The following is a 13,400-nucleotide window of genomic DNA, read 5'->3' on the forward strand; positions in this document are numbered from 1 at the left end:
CGAGGCAACGGTGGACCCATTCGATGATTCAGCGACGCATCGGATGGATCGTGAAATATTCTAGCCCGAGGTATAGACCAGGACATGTCCCGGACAGCTGGAACAAACTGGACACCGTTGAAACGCATGGTCCGCGAACGACAGAAATCTTTACGCAGCACCGTGAAACGAGGGCCAGCAGAGAGAGTCGGCCCGTCGGACGAGCCGGAAATTACGTAATTTCCTTACATTCTGCGAGCAGTTTGAACGCTTTACAGACGACGGAGCCAGTCTTCGCGTCTCCCCGGAATATCGAATTCCTAATCGAATCAATAATTACGGGACGTCGCGTCGCGTAAAAGGGAAAGGAATTGAAAACGCTTCTTTGCCGGGCAACGTCTCTCTTACCTTTCTTCTTCACGTCCTCTTCACCCTTCTCTCTTCCTCTCTCTCTCTCTCTCTCTCTCTTTCCCTTAGCTTCTATTCTCTTCTTTTCCCTTCTCCACTTTTCCGACCGTTGTCGACGACAACGTCCGTCTGTCCTTTGCGAGCCGTGAAGAAAGGGGACGCAAAAGAAGGAAGTTAGATCCGAGACGTGTCTGCAAAGGGAAACGCGTGCTCGCGAGCTACGAGGAAAATACACGAGCCTGCGACTAAGTAACCTCTTACAGCCTCGCTCCTACTCTTTGAACTGTTTTTTTATTCCAATGCGAACGCCTCGTTCGAAATTTAGCGAAAATTCTGCAGCCGCTTTAATATTCGAGGGTCTCTTTGCACGTTGTAAACTTGGCCCTGTTCTTTTTCGCTATTTCTCGACTGGAGAGGAGACGTTCAATCTTATTTTATTCAATTTTCTAAGCTTTTCGGAATCCATCCCTACCTATTCCAGAATATTACATTCGGAAATTCAACGGAAAAGAAACATCTCCGAACGAAAACAATAGATTCGCGGGACAAATTCCCAAAATAAAAATTCGAACGAAAATGCTCACTGCATTCTCTGAAAAGATCCACTGTCTCGGAGACTTGGCTCGATCAGCAGGAAGCGATCTACGAGTAAAAGTGTCGGAACCATCGTATATCAGAGCAGTACGCTCGCGTATGGATTCTCGGTGTTCGCGGAATGCCCGGCAGACTTTGGTTCGAGGATCCGCTGCGACGGAATCACGTGCAGCGGGTGCTGTCGGGCGAAGTGCGAATCCATGTTGGTGGTATAACGCCGCGGCATAAGTCTCGGAATTACGTGGCCCGTGATAAGCGTGCCGAAAAAAAAAAATGAAAGAAGACCCGTTCGCGATCGCGACTCGTCCACGGACCATTTCGTGGTTTTCCCCTGTTAATCTACCTCCAGGGACGTCCCCTTTAAACTGGCTACAAAGTGAACGGTAATTTATTGATCCGCGCGAACTGTGTTCAATCCGCTCGCGGAGATTACGCGACAGCTCGTCGCGTGACAACAATTAGCCAACGCGCGCGCGATTAGCGAAAAAATCCAAATTATTTAAAGAGACGATTTTCTCGGAAATTTTCTTAGAGAAATATTCTTGAATCTTCGATTTTGAAAAAATCGATTGTTGTATAATACAATAATTTCTAGTATATTATTTAAATCAATTTTTCTGAACAATTTTTTTGTTGCTATATTCTCCACACGAAAATGTGCAGTTTAAAAAAGATCGATTGTTGTATAATAATTTTTAGTGTGTCATTTGAATAAATTTTTCTGAACAATTTTTATCCTTCTATATTCCCCACTCGAAAATGTGCAGTTTAAAAGAAATTCCACGGCACTATGTCTTCTGAGTCCTGAGATACGTCAGAAAATGTGTTTTCAACCCCTAACTGGGGGTGGGCCTCACCCCTTCGATGTGAACGACGTCAGATAAGAAAGAAAATGTGTCGAATATTCTTCTAGAATGTATCTGTCGCATATGTTTCATAAAAATTGACTAGAATATGTTCGTTTGAAAGGGTGAAAGGAAAATAGTCGGTTATTTGACCGGTGATGGTAGGTTCAGTGTTAATAAAGAGGTTTGACCAGGTTTGAGGAACGAGACTGCAGCGGCTTTATGAAATTCTGAAAAATGTGTGAGTGAATGGATTCGAAGAGGTTAATCTTCGGCGATTTTCTACGAAGAGGAGGTGGAAGCAGTGGCGCTCCCAAGGGGGGGGGGATGTTCCAAGAAAAAGGAAATAGAGAACACTGGAAAAAGGGTAAAACTGTAGAACAGCTGCTTCCTCCCCGATTTCGATGATTTTTGGATATGTTACATGTAAAAAACTGAACATTATACTAGAAGTGTCCGAGACAGGTGCACAATCGAGATGGGAGGAATTTCACGGTGGCTGTCGGTAGCGGCGCGTGTGGACACACACGTCGAGCCGTTCCGGGGTTCTTACGTGCATCGGCGATGTTCAAACGGACGTAAGCAAATTGTAAACAGCCTTTGACTATCAAGTGTAAGGAACGAAATTGAACTCGGCGTTCAATCCGAGCCCGGCACGCTTGTGTATGCACGTCAGACGGAGGCGGTGCTCGTCAACCTGGAAAATTACACGGCATCCGGTCGCATTTAATTCATTAACGATTCGCCCCGCGACGTTGTCCCGCGTTCGACTAACGAGCAACGTCGTCGAGTCGAGCTGAAGAAGTCGCGAATCACGTGGAGGCCGAGTTGAAAACGAAATTGAAAATGTTTACAGTTCCTCTGCTCGGCGAAACGACCGGCTCCTATGAAAGAGAGTCGAACTCACTGCCAGAGAGTCTACGGATGGCCTCTACGAAGCAGAACCTTTTCCTCGTCGAGCAGCGGCACCTTTCGCACGCTCAAAACCGGGTCAAACAATATCAAACTCGGAGCTCGGACATCTGCATGTTGTTTGGATATGAATTTCTATGTTGCTGTTAAGCGATCGATGGCTGGCAGCTCGCGAATGATAAGCGGGAATTTTATACTGGAAAGTTTGCTCCTTCGAGTTCAGAAGTTTGTGTCAACACTCTTGAAACTTCCATTGACATCCGCTCGAGATGACACTCGCATTGCCGAGGGGTAATCAAATTAACGCGGTTAACGGATAATAAATTACGATCATACTGCACAGCTTTATTCTTAAACCGACATGAACACCCTGCAAACTTCGATGGAATAAAGTAGTTTGAAGATTCTATCGTCGTAGTTGACAGACGACAATAAATTAGTCAGAATCGATAATCCTCTCAAAACTTTCCTCCGTCTCCCAACGTCAACGCTCTCTAAATTTTCATTGCAAACATCCAACAAACGCTCGAACGCTTCATGCAAAATTCATTTGCGAACCAGTAAGCAATAATCAATAACAGAACAAATTCCTCTCTGTCTCTCTGGTGGAAGATTACACTTTCAGGGGGTTGAAGTGGTTCCCAGGGATGAATAAAAGTTCCGGCAGAGAATTTCAAAGTTTCATGAAATAAAAATGCAACAATGGCACAGTGCAGCAGAGTTCGGCGATGAAAAATGGCAGGGGACGCGACAACAGCGCGGTCCATTTAATAAAGGGCGGGTGCCGGGTGCATCTGCGCATCGGTGCATCGTTGCAGGCGTCGATCGCGATTATTAGATCCCGGGCCGTTTCGCGTTTCGCGTTTAGCGCGGCGAGAGCGTCGCGAAGGAAGCCATTAACGTCGCGACGCTGCTGCCAGTCGTGAGAGTGGCTTAATTAAACTTTAATTGCTTCAATGCGTCCGCGATCGCGTTCCTGGGCGGTCCCCGGCCGGAAACGAACTTGTTGATCGCAGCTGGGCCCCTCTCAAAACCGGTTACGACTTTCAGTTCGAATTTCTCGCAAAAACCGTATCGTTAAAACGTGTGTCGGGGGTGCGGGGGCGGCGCGATGGCGCCGACGATTTAATTGCGACGAGGGGAGCCGGTTATGCGAGGTATCATTTTGAAGTTCTACCCCCCGGGCTTTAAACATCCGGGGCTTTTTTTACATAGGGTGGAACTTGCACGCAAACTTCGCGTTTGGATCGACGTTCATACATTTTTTCACTTGTTGTGCCTTTTAACCACGTGTGCAGAATTGTTTTCGGTAAGGGGATGTGGCAAAGAGTGGGGTAAACTATACTATTGCTGGCACTGCACTAGTTATTGGCACTTTTGACTTAAACACAGCAAATATTAAGAATTCCTGGTATAGAAAATCATTTTATATTGCTTCTTATTTATATTTCAAAGCAACGTTGTAAGTTTTCATAACAGAGTTCCACATATGACTGTTAGCAACGCTGGAGGACAATCAGTAAGACCGACGGATGAGCGCAGTGCAGTGTAAATAGTGTTTCGTTAAAATTTTCGTTACGAGTAAGTATACTTTATCGCTGTATAACTTAATTTCGGACTGTACTACAGATGTAATAAGTTCGTATATGATTAATTATAAGTATATATTTAATAATATATTTAGTTAATAATTCGTATTCAGTTCTTCAGTGCCAATAACTGATACATGTTGTGCCAATAATTGTACGAAATGTGCCAATGACTGTACTATTTGTCTTACGATTGTTATTCAATCCATATATTTTATAATACAAGATTTATGACTCTAAAAACTGTTTGATTTTGTAGAAAAATGTCTATTAGCTTATAATAATAGCAAGTTAAGCTCGTTTAAAGATAAAAAGATTTTTACTAAGATTTTGGCTTAAGGTGCCAATCATTGTACAGTTTCCCCTGGTCCGAGAAAGATTGAGCGTTAACAAATTTTAATTCGTCATTTATCGATCGATAAATTCATCGATTCAAAGTCGAATAAATTTTGATTCGATGGTAAATTTGAAAATGTGTCCCGAAGGGTTGTTACCGTGCGTCTCGAAGGGTTGTGGAGACCAATCGTATTGTGTGGTCACGGCGACCTCCGTCAGAAGAATGGATAACTGAGGAGAATGGAGTTGATAAGTGAGGAACCTGTACTCTGACGCGCGAGGCACGTTGGCGGAATTGCTTCGATTACAGCGTTTATTTATTTATTTAGGTTCCCGAGGAAGTGACAAGGGTTGCTAACATCAGGGGATGGGGAATTGAAATGGGCAACGGCCTTTGTGGCAGCTACCCTTTTCAAAGTTCCTCTCGCTCGACGCTCTCTACTTTTCTGTTGTAAAAATTTTTTTTTCATTTTAAAGTTTTTCATTTTAAATGCTGAAGCACTTTGAACGCTGAAATATCAACCCCTATAAACCTTGATGTTTAGGGATATTGTTTTCGAAGATCGAAGCGAAAAGCATGATTCGAGTTTCGGACACCCGATAGACACATATTATAGTAATTACTGACACTGATCAGACACGCCGGTAGATGAGATAATTCGGAATTCGGTTAGGGAAGCCAATCACCGATAATCAGGGAAATCAACTTTCAAATAATTATCATTAACTATCTGTGAAATAATTAATCACTCGTGAACCGGACTGATGGGACTGGGCTCCGGGAAACGCGAGTACATTAACTAGAATTCGTTCGTATAATAACACTATTAGTTTGAGATTTCCTAGGCGTTATCGCAAGAGAATATTAGCATAATCGTTCCTTTCCTCTGGCTACAATGTTCGCGCATTAGAAGATCTAACAAAAGACCGTGCTGAATTTGATGATACCCTCAATGCTATACCAGGGAGATTTCTCACGATCAGAAACATTAAACCATGAAGATCCGCCGTAAACAATATTACAATGATTTATTTAAAAATTCGATAAATCGTTCTTTGCTTATCTGAAGGATTAGGATTCCCAGCATCCGATCTCTCTGCATATTCATAGTTTGAGTTGACGTGTCAATTACGCCCGTCAAGAGGAACAAGATTACATCTTGTCTCTCCTCTCGTTATGGCAATCGCCGAAATTCCGTGCCACTTTCTCCGGGCTCGTCTCGCAGCCGATCGAAAAATCTGCGATTCACCGGTCGTCCAGAAGAGCAATAACCTTTTCTGCCAGTCACTCGGTTTCGTCACGAGGTTGCATCAGCACTCGACACATACGCGCTCTGCACGAGCGGGAAATAGAGGGGAGGAGAGACCACCGCGGTCGCTGCCGGCGATTTTATATTTCTAGTTTCATTTTGCGCGCGTTTACTTTCCACTCGGCGACCTTGTAAAGTAAACGTCTGTTTACGTTTCATCGCGAACGAGCTTCTTGGCGGTGTCGCGACGCCCTTACGTCGCAAAACATGCCGCGAGCGCCGCCCTCTCCACAAAGATCCAAATTTCCTGACGAACAGTTTCCGACATAATGCTCCTTTCACATCCGACATGTGAGAAACACCTGCGCTAATGGGATAGAAGACGGTCTAGAATATGCGAGTGTTCAAATCATTCTTTGGATCATAGTGAATCATTCTCCCGTACAACGAGAATAAATATACACTTAATTAAATTGAACCCTGGACAATTATTCAGTGTAAATAATTATAGGCGAGCTCGAGCAATTTTACCAGTAACAAGTCAGGTTGTATTTCAACAATTTTTGCTTGATACGTGACGATGACTGTACTCGAGATAATTATTGTCTTTGGAATTCAGCATCGCCGCGATCGATGTCAAGATGATAATAAACGATGACGAGTTTTTTTCTGTTTCAAAGCGTCCTGCTGAAACCACGGAATCTCTAAGTGGAATGAAGCGTGTCATGGTCAGACAAGACCGACAGACGGGACGCGCAGCGTCCACAGGAAGGTCAGCGGTATTTTTCAATTCCGTCTGTTTCCGCAAATCGGGAGAAAGGATGCCGAAGAGGTGGAAACGGGTCCGTTCACCTCTCAAATTTCCTTTCCCACATCCTCGCGATGTTTTCCCTTGAACCCATTTCCTTTGCCAATTTGCTTCACATCTCTAAACTGCACCCATCATAAAATGAACATATAAATTCTACGCACGTATAAAACCAAGTAAAAACACGTTGTCACTTGCTGTTCACTATATTTACTTGCTAGTCACCAAAAATAATGTTAAGTATTTTTTTACAATAGCTCAAAATTTTGCTATTTATCGCGACACAACTTTCCAATGTATTTCGTCATTTCCAACAAATATAGGACTACCAAAATTGATGTTAAATATTATCGTACGAATTAACAAGCCTCCAAACTTTATCATTCGAAGCTGCAGGTTTAATGGTTCAGGAGTTATGCTTGCTTAAAGTTGAGCAATCTGCAGTGTTGTTGACAGATAAGGGCGCCACCGCTTACTGAGTTGGTTGACGATTAGGTCGGAGGGGTGGGGAGGGGAGGAAAATGATGGTAGATATTTTCGTACGATGCGATACATCTAACTGAAGTTTTCAGTGAGAAGTAATATTGTTGGAGAAGGGGCGTTGGATTAATTTCTGCGCGAAACAATCGCGAGTAAAGGCGAATAGGACGGCCATTTACTTCCTCGACGTACCTGTATCAGGTGAGAGGGAACGCACTCTCGGCTCCGTGAAGGCCGATCGTGATCTCGTGCCTCGTCCCTCCGTTAGATCGCCTCATTCCACACGCGCAATTTTTACGATAAGCGAGGACGCGCGAAACTATCGCGTAATTGAGGGATCGATCGACGGCCAAGGCGTGAATGAACGCCTTCGCGTCGAAACACTCGTTGATCCGGAAACCATGAAATCGAGAAGGAAACAGAGAGAGAGAGAGAGAGAGAGAGAGAACTTCCTTTTCGTCGCTTTAATTTCAATTACCCGCGGGAACTTTCCGCGTTTCCAATTATCCTTCGACGAGCAATTTCCCCGGGACGAACATTCCTCATACCTCTTATTACACAATTTACCATTTTTTAAACTGCACGAGTTCTGTAAAGTATGATCTAATGGACGCTTATTGTACGGTCGCCTTCCGTGGATCAAAGGGAAATAATTAATGTGAAAAAGTTGATTGAACTTTGCATTTTAGCGTTGCTCTGTAGCCATTCTAGTGAAGTTTGGACTTCAGGGTTTCACTGTATCGAATTCTAGTGAAGTTTCTATTTCAATATTTCGCTGTATCAAGTTTTGTTAAAGTTCGTGTTTTAAGGTTGTTGTATCCAGTTCTATACACTTCTCACTGTATCGCATTTGATCAAACTTCGTCTTTTAATATTGCAGTGTATCAAATTCTACTGAGCTTCGTTTGTTAACATCGTACCATATCAAATTCCATACACATCGTTCTGTATCAAATTCTACTGAACTTCGAATATTTTAATGTTCCACTGCATTAAATTCTTTAAACATTGTTCCATATAAAATTCTCTTTTAATATTGCAGTGTATCAAATTCTAATGAGCTTCGTCTTTTAACATCGTACCGTATCAAATTCCATACACATCGTTCTGTATCAAATTCTACTAAATTTCGAATATTTTAATGTTCCACTGCATTAAATTCTTCAAACATTGTTCCACATAAAATTCTACTGAACTCTTTTGTAACATCATACTGTACTAAATTCGAAAAATTATATTCTGAATATAGAAAGCGCCGTGTCCGTTCCGAGAGATTCATAACCAAAAAATTCCATGAAGATCGTTCGTGTTAATATCCATTTAGCATGGTGGCCAGAAAAAATCAGAAAAAATTAGGTCGGCTCAATGTCCCGTTAGGTAAAAAAGAGATGCACAAACTTGATCTTCCAAATTTAGAAAGTACGGTCGTTCCAATTCCGAAAAATGCGTGGCCGAAAGAAAGAATGACATGAACGGTGTGTCCACTCTGTGTATTAATTTAGTGTTCCGAGCAAAGAGGCAGTGGTTTTCAGTTAAAGCGCGGCGCGGCATTTTAATTAGGTGGGAGATGTAGCCCGGCGACGGTAGCAAAACGAGCGGCGTTAAATAATAATGATCGCGGGAATGGCGTTACAATGCCGTAACGCGGCGCGTTACCGCGTTTCAATGGAGAGTCTCTGAAACGTTGAAGCGTTGCGACACGGTGTTTCAACGCTCGGCGAGGATCTACTCTCTTCTCTTCTGAATCTCTTCTCCTCTCTCTTCTCTTCTCGTGAAGATGCCGGTCCGTCTGAGAATGGAATCTCCTCGGCGGATCGGCCGATCTCTCACGGTGTGCAAGTGGCATTGGCGTTGCCGAGGCATCTTGTCGCGCTGTAACGCGTATTAATTCGTTAAGGAGGCGGCTTCACGACTCTGTCTAACTACACCCACATGGAAGAACCTCATATACGTATATGCAACTTGCAAGGGTTCGCGAAGACTCAAACTGACGCTTCAATATCGCAATGAGCAGTTCAGAAGTGGTCAATTGTGTTCGCTAACAATCCGATCGCGCGGCGAGCAACGCTATCCGAGGATCGAGACCCTGAGCTATGCTGCACGAGAGAAAGGCGATCGAACACGATCCCTCCTGTCCCTTCCAAATAGTATTCGTCGATCCTCGATCGACCGTCGAAAAGCTGCCCAACTTTCGCTCTGGACCCCTCCCCATTGTCTCTTCAAGTCGATTTATCGAACCACTTAATACTACAATTATCATCAGCGGAGATGGTTTATTAAATTTATTGACTAAATATTGTAACACTAAACTTACCACCGTCGCGTCGGTCAAATTAAAAGAAAATTTCAAGTCTCTAGTGCATCGGGAACTTAGTTTAAAATCAATTGCAAAATTTGTACCGAACAAACAAACAGACAGACAGACAAGAAAGCGAGCTAATAAAAACGTGTTAATAAATATCAGCATACAACAAATTCTGTGTGTCTTTTAGGAAAATGTTTAAGGATAATGAAACTGTAATTGTCTGGACTGAGAAAGAGATTGTAGCTCAAAGATTAAATATCGACATCAGATAAGCAGTCTCTTATTGCAAATCAAGAGAACAATATTTATGTTCATTATATTCAGTAGAAAATTGCCAGGCATCTGATTCAAGCTACGAAGTCATTAATAAGCAACGAGACCTTTTGCAACAAATTCATTCGACGATTTTCCCAGCTGCTCACGATGCAAAAAATAAATTGTTCGAGAGACTGCGTTTAAATTTCATTGAGCAAGTCTGATCAAAGCGCGACGATCACTTGCCGTTTCTGCTGATTAACATCGACCCACTTCGATGTTCACGATCCTCGAATTACCGATTCTGTGAAAATTATGATCGCCCCTTTCACACTAATTCTTTCGTGTACCCGCGCGCCCGGAACGATTAAATGTTAATCGAGAAGATAGCAAATTGCTCGCAGCCTTCGCATCGGGCCCCCGGTAATACGGATTAGAGAAACCAATTAGTAAGAGAGAATTAATAGATAGAATCTCGAGAACCGTTCAGAAGAACAACCAGCCGTTCTGTCGATTATATTTTCCGTCTATAAATCACTCTCGGCGATGTTTTTACGTCACGATTAATCAGCGGCGTACCCGCTTGCTTTCTCCTCGATCGAGGGAACCGTGCACGGGCCTCGTTATTTATTTATTTCGCTCGCCGACTGATTTCTTTCTCGCCGACGACGAGCTCGACGCTGTCGTAAAAACCCTGAAAAATCACTGACTGTCTTCTCACTTGTCCGACTGCAAGTTTCACTTCTTTTCGCGTTGCTCTTCTGTCATGTTGTACGGAGAACATTCCATTTTTGAGTTGGAAATTCCTCTTCCATTTTCTGCCTTCTCCAGTTTCATTGTTTAATGCTGCTCTTCCGTTCAGATTTTTGATAGTTGATCTGGCTTCCTGAGATTTCGAGATTTCTGAGCATCCAGATAGCAATTTTGTAGTTTCCTTTCGTTTTTCCTGTCTCATAGTATTAAATACTCTTCTTTCCAAAATTTACACATTCCTCGTCATTTTCAAAGATTTCGCGATTTCTGAGCTTCAAGACAGCAATTTAAAAATTTCCTTTCTTATTCTCTGATACGAACTTCTTCCATGCAAATTGCGCAGTGTTCTCGTCACTTCCCGAGATTTCCGGATACCCGAGATGGAAGACAGAGATTTAGTCGGTCCTCGCCGATCCGGCTGTTAAATTAAAAGGCTCGACTCTGGGATCGTTTCAGACTGTTTAAAAAAGGAAATTCCGAGGCAGGAGCAATTTTACAAGCACACCGGAAGGCGTTCGACGGTCCGAAGGCTGCAGAAGCGATTCGTTACGAGTCCTCGGGGACACGGCAGCTCTTGTTCCCCGGAAGACCAGCGTCTCGCGAGTTATTAGAAATTATTCCTCGTCCCCGTACCGCCGAAGAGATCCATTATATCCCGCCGCCTTATAAATTAGTCCGCTGGGTGCGCGCGGGCTCATCAGCGGAACAAGCGGCAGATTGCATCGCGCGGAATTGCAAGGAATTGCGCGTTTAATCGGCATCCCGGCGATTCGCCGTGACGTCCCGTGCTTCGCCATAGTCGCCGCACATTGCCGGCGTTCCCACCGGCGGCGTATGGAAAAATTGAATGGTCTTTTATTAATCGCGGTCGATTCCTCCGCGAAGGTCCGAGAATATCGGATTCGTCCGAGGCAATTTACCGGAGCAATTTACCGGGGAGGTAGACAGGGGGATACGGTATTATTGGGCTGATACAGCGATACCAAAACAGCGGTAATCAGTGCGTAGAATATTAGGTTGGCGGCCGCTGATCGTTCCGGATCCAATTCGCTCCGAGAAGTATTAATTGCATTCTGCGATCAGGTTCTACGCTCTCCTTCGCGTTCCGCACGAACCGATCCGAATTTTTAACGCGAAAGCGAAGGGAGCCCTACGGAGCCACGCTCCAATGGAATCCACAAAAGATTCCACGCCCACTGGGGGTACTTCAAATCAGCTGGGAGACAAGTCTGACAAATTCACTAGATTTTGAAACTGTATCCTCATTCAAATAAAATTGACTGTACTGGAACCGAGGGCACGAAAGCCACGCCTCTGTCAGATCGGGACACGCCTCTTTCGGAAGACCACGCCCACTCCAGAATTACTTCATCCGACATATTTTCATTTTCTCTCAAAGATGGGGTTACATGTGAGAATCGCATACAAAAATTGATACCAAAATATCTCCTGTGTTCCTGAAAAGCTTCCGGAGCCAAAGCGGGGGCAACGAGGCAGCCCACAGCGCTGGATACTTCGGCCGGCGAACTATTGCGAGATCAGGCTTGTTTGCGGAAACACAGCGTGTCCCGTCGACTCGCCACTTTCGTAATCCACGATTTGCGGGAACTGGGTTAGGAGATTCGCCGTCAACTGGGTCGCCGTAATTACTGAAATTACCGGCGAGCCCTGTTTCAGCCGTCTGCGAAACTCCGCGCGATCCTCTAAACGCAGCTTTTTAACCCAGCTGGCGGGGGAGAATTTGTAGGTGGTTCCTCGAAATCGCTCTGTCTTGGTAGGTCGCGTGGCTGCGCTTGACTCCAGTGTCTCGCAATCGATGCAAACAATTTTTTATTTTGTATAAAGATCCACAGATCTGGTAGCATGTGATCTAGTGCGAATGGAGAGGAGCATGTACCTAGGAATAAAAATACTTTTATTGCGCTGGCCGGTCTGGATTTTTTGTTTTATTACTGTCACCTCGTCAGTAATATTGCCAACTCCTCCGCTGTCGTTCTCGCTGGCACTTTCTACTCGCATGTCTTCGATGTCGCTGCAATCACTTTTACCGTGAATGGTTCTGTAAGAGTCGGCCACGCTCACATGTTAGCCTATTCTTCAATACCTTCCAGGATGACTTGAAGTGGTAACATTCAATCTCTATATATAAAAATGCAGTGCTGGCTCATTCACTCACTCACTGATCAACGCCCAGGCTAAACTCTTGGACCTAGAAAGCTGAAATTTTGCACAGAGGTTTCCTTTATGATCTATACAAGGGTTAAGAAAGGATATTTCGAAATTCAACCCCCAAGGAGGTGAAAAGGGGTTGCAACGTTTGTATGAGGAATATTTTGTTCGTGGTCGGAGTTACTTCATACTTGGTCTTAATGCTCTACTTTGATATAATTAATCAAACACCTGTTTCGGCATTTCAAAAAATTCAACCCCCGAGGGGGTGAGAAGGGGTTGCAACGTTTGTGTGAGGAATATTTTGTTCGTGGTCGGATTTGCTTGAAACTTGGTCTTAATGCTCTTTGATATAATTAATCAAACACCTGTTTCGGCATTTAAAAAAATTGATCCCCTAAGGGGGCGAAAAGGGGTATTGAAATCTAAGACGGCGGCATGACATAAAATTAAAACTCTATGAGGGTGTGAATGGGGGGGTTAAAAGGTTTTATGGAAAAACAATATCAATTTCCGAGGGCATTAAACAGTTTTCTGTGCGAGCGAAGCCGCGGGAAAAAGCTAGTATTTTCATAAAAACAGACATGGAGTAAACATGTTAAAATGAGGATTACAAATGGACTTGTAACACAGGGAATAAGATCCTGTGAACAGACCACTGTTGCTAATCGTGAACATGAGTATAAAGGACTGCTAAACGCGAGAATGAAGTGGAGA

This window comes from Lasioglossum baleicum, chromosome 15, assembly GCF_051020765.1.
Source record: "Lasioglossum baleicum chromosome 15, iyLasBale1, whole genome shotgun sequence".
Lineage (NCBI taxonomy): Eukaryota > Metazoa > Arthropoda > Insecta > Hymenoptera > Halictidae > Lasioglossum > Lasioglossum baleicum.